A 4,219-nucleotide genomic window follows, 5' to 3' on the forward strand; every position below is an offset into this window, starting at 1 on the left:
TGGGCAGGTGGGGGAGACCCTGGCAGGTGGGGGAGATCCTCGGCAGGTGGGGGAGACCCTCGGCAGGTGGGAGAGACCCTCGGCAGATGGGGGAGACCCTCGGCAGGTGGGGGAGACCCTGGGCAGGTGGGGGTAGACCCTGGGCAGGTGGGGGAGACTCTGGGAAGGTGGGGGAGACACTCGGCAGGTGCAGGAGACCTTGGACAGGTGGAGGAGATCCTCGGCAGGTGGGGGAGACCCTGGGCAGGTGGGGGAGACCCTGGGCAGGTGGGGGAGACCCTCGGCAGGTGGGGGAGACCCTCGGCAGGTGGGGGAGACCCTTGTTGCAATGTCTGGTCTGAGCCTCACAGACCCTCCCTACGGGGGCACCCCAAGGCTGGAAGGAGGGAGCGCCGGGAGCCGGGAGAGGGGGCCTGTGGCGGTGGAGACAGAAGCGGCTTCCTGCGGACTCGCACTGGCACTTGGTGACAGATCGGCTGGGGGTGTGCTGAGGCGCTGAGGGAGCAGGGACAGAGCGTTCCTGGGGCGAGGCTGGGAGGCTGCGGGGCCCTGGGACAGATGGGTGCTGGGGCTGGGTCCCCAGGGCTGGGTGCTCAGGGGAGACGCCGTGGCGGAAACCCCAAATCAGGAGTCATTGGCGAACAGACGTGTTTAGTCGTGGGGGAGGAGGGGCCTAGAGGGTGGCAGCTGTCGGGGAGAGGCTTGCAGGGCGAAAGGGTGGGGGGGCCTGGAGGGTCTGTGGAGACTGAGACTACTCTGGGGGTCGCCCGCCGGCGGTGGGGGGGCAGAGAACCGACCGATCCCCGCGCCTGGCTCTCCGGTCCAGCAGGGCCCCCGCACGGCTTCGCCTGTCTGTGCCCCCGCCCGGCCTGCCCCCCGCCACCTCGGGACTGGCCCCGGCGTAGCCCTGGACACTTAGCAGCAGAAACAGGGCAAGGGGCCGGGACTCGCCCTAGCTGAGAACGGGGATCCCTGGCCTTCCAGCCCCCAAGGGCCGGGCTGCCGGCTGCTCAGCCCTTTCCCCTTCCCACAGTGCCAGGGTCTGAGGGCTCCTGGGGGCTGCAGCCCACCCGCCTCCGCCTGGGGCCACCCCCTCCTGCCCTCCTGCCCTCCTGCCTCGCAGCCCAGCCAGAGAACCCCGCCCACCTCGGCCTCGCAAGCGCTTCCCAGGGTCGGGGGGCCCAGAGCCTCAGGGAGCCCTGGCGGCTGCAGCCCCTCGGCCTCCTGCCTGTCCCCGATGGCAGGCCGCGCCTGGGGGCCAGGTTAGAGTGGACAGTTGGGGCCGGAGCGCTTAGAGTGGACAGGCTGGGCCGAGCAGCGACCGCCCCCTGGCCCCGGCTGATTACAGCTCCGGCTGTGGGCGCAGACGGCTCGTGGGCCGGCCGGGGTGAGCATCAGCGGTCACGCGGCCGGCAGCGAGGCCTCCGCCACCCGGCGTGACGGCCTCGACCACGCGCCTGGCCTCCGGTCGCCGGGGCCTTCCTTCCTGATTCCGTCCTCACCCACTCTGATGGCCGCTTGCTAAAATTCTTTCCAACTTAAAGACACAAGTCCGCCCTCGTCTTCCTGAGCTCAGTCCCCGCGCTCGCCGCCGGCCTGCCTGCTTGAGCCTCCACGGGGTGCCCACGGCCCCTCCACCAGGCGGCCCGCCCAGCACCGTCCGCTCAACTCCTCTGCACAAGTGCCCTTTCCTCGGGCTAGGTCCTGGGGACCCCGCGGCACGTCACCCGCTCGCTGTCCAGCGTGGCCGCCCGGGGGCTCGCTGCCCTCGTGTATCATCTGCGGCTCCTCGTCTCACATACTCTGTGTCGTCAGCACCCGGTAAATGCTCCGCCTGTGGTCAGTGTTTGTTGACTGATGGACAGAACCCGCGACTCAGCTACCACCTCCCTGGACATGACGGTCAGGACCGGCCCAGCAAAGCACAGCCTGTGGTGACGGCTGGCTGGACGCTGGCCGTCCCCTGCTCCTCCCCCATTTTCAAAAGTGATAAGTGAGTGTCAGGGGCGTGCGAGCACCACCCAGCGTCACCCGCCTCCTTCCCTGCCACCTTCCATGTCCCCGAAGGGCCTTTGAGCCTCAGTGTCCCTGCTGCAAAGTGAGGGCAACGGTAGGGCCCCCCAACAAGGTTGCTGTGAAAATTAAATGGGCCCATCCAGGAGACAGCCCAGCGACTTAGCTGGCACAGAGCAGGGACCATAGATGTGTTTTCATGGCAGAGATGGTGGGTGGTGGTGGTGACAGTGGCGGCGGCGGTGGTGATGGTGACGATGACGGTGATGGCAGTGGTGGTGGTGGCGGTGATGATGTTGCTATTCACGGTCAAGGAAGAGAAACCAGCGTTAAACAAAGCTCGAAGTGGCATTTCAGGGACCAGGGTGGGGGCTTTAGCACAGAGGCACCAGGGAAGTGACTCACATTTGGGGTGAGACCAGCCGAGGTCCAGGCGAGAGGCGGCCAGAGAAGGGGCTGCAGGTGCTGGGCACAGCCCTGGCCGGGCCGTGCCCGGTGGGCCGGCGCGGAGTGGGCGGGGAGGCCGGGCAGGCTGTGTGCCTGGGCCGGGCTCTGCGTCTCTTTCGGGACAAGGAGTCCTCAGCTGCAGAGCACACCAGGCAGCGCTGCCCCCAGGGGTCGTGTTGGGGCCCGGCGTTGCCAGCCGTTTCCTCCTGGGGCATAGCAGAAAGAGCCCAGTTCTTGCCAGCGGGCAGCCGAGGTCCCGCCTGCTCTGAGACACCGGAGGCGGGCGTGAGCCGCCGGGAGCTGGCCCAGGCCGAGAGGCCGAGGAGAGGCCGAGGAGCGGGATGCGCTCAAGGTGGAAGCTGGCGGCGGGGAGGTGGCGGCTGAGCGGGAGACTGAGGCCGGCCCAGACAGCAGAGGTGCAGGCACATGGGGGAGGGGCGCACCACCCCTCCTGGCGGCCCTGTCCCCACCGCCACCCCCATCCGTGCTGCTGGGCCACCGCTCAGGAGAGAATGACCTAGAAAAACATCCCAGGAAGTTTGCCCCAGGGAAGGGGGCTGAAGATCACCTGCAGCTGGCGCTCTGCCTAAGCCTCCCTGCTGTGAGCCCCAGCTGGCGAGGGGGGGGGGGCGCTACGACCACAGCTCCGGGGCCCGGGGGGACCCCGCTTTCTTCCTGGGATGACGCAGTCTCCACCGTAGGCACCGCCACGGGCAGGTGCTACCTGGCCCCAGGCACCTGCTGGCACTTGCCTTGTGTCCACCCAAATCTAGAGTTCAGCTCGGGGGTCCGTTTCTCCCGTCAGGAATGGGATTACCTGTCAGTAGCTGCTCGGCCACCTTGATGCTTTTCCCTCCGTCTCAGCGCGTCTCAGCTTTCTTTCCCCGTGGGGACTTTAGACGCCCGCAGCGATCCACAGCGGCCGTGGACGGCGGCTCACGGGTGACCCAGGCGGGCGTCACCGCTTGAGCAGACCTCAGCTGCCTCCACGCACCGACCCCGCGCCCTCGGCAAGCCTGGGCCGGTTTGCTCAGCCACCTCCTGCAGGTGGTCGCTGAGCTTAGTGCCGTCCCCCCCCATAACTGCATCTGGGCTGTCTCGCTGGGACACACGAGTCTCCCGCGTGTCCTGGGGTCGCCCGGAGGCAGGGCCACGGCTCATTCCACCGACGTCCCCGACACCCAGTGCCCGCTCTCGCCGCCGCGTGCCGCTGCGTCCCTGCGCGTGATTTGCTCAAGGCTGCGCGGCTCTCGTGGCCTCGCGCCTGGCTCTGTGTCACGTGGCCTCCTCGCCTGTGTGACGGTGTCCAGCTCCCCTCTCCTCCCAAGGACAGCAGTCGCTGGCTCCCGCCCAGGCCTCGCTCTGACGCGGTGGCAACGACCGAGCGCAGCTCTCTCCCGGGTGCAGTCCACTCCGGCATCAAGCCAGCAGTGCTCAGGGCGCAGCGTGTGCACGGACTGGCCCCGAGGGCCCAGCAGGGGACGCAGGGACCGGCCTCCCAGGGCTGAGCAGCCCCGCGGGCGGCAGGCGGAGCACAGGGCAGGAGAGGGATGCCCAGCTCTGCTGCCTGGCAGTGCCGTCTGGCTGCCTCCGCCACACCCCCGCCCTCCTCGACCGCAGGGATCTGGGCTGCAGCCGGGCAGGGTTGGGGGTGGCGGGGGTCGGCAGCACCAGCCGGAGAGGCGGGACAGCCGGGCAGTGCTGGCACATGTTCTTCTGTCCCCTCGCTGCCACTCTGGCTGCCCGGGCCCCTCCCCTG

Source organism: Condylura cristata, unplaced genomic scaffold (assembly GCF_000260355.1).
Source record: "Condylura cristata isolate star-nosed mole 26May11 unplaced genomic scaffold, ConCri1.0 scaffold00025, whole genome shotgun sequence".
Taxonomy (NCBI): Eukaryota; Metazoa; Chordata; class Mammalia; order Eulipotyphla; family Talpidae; genus Condylura; species Condylura cristata.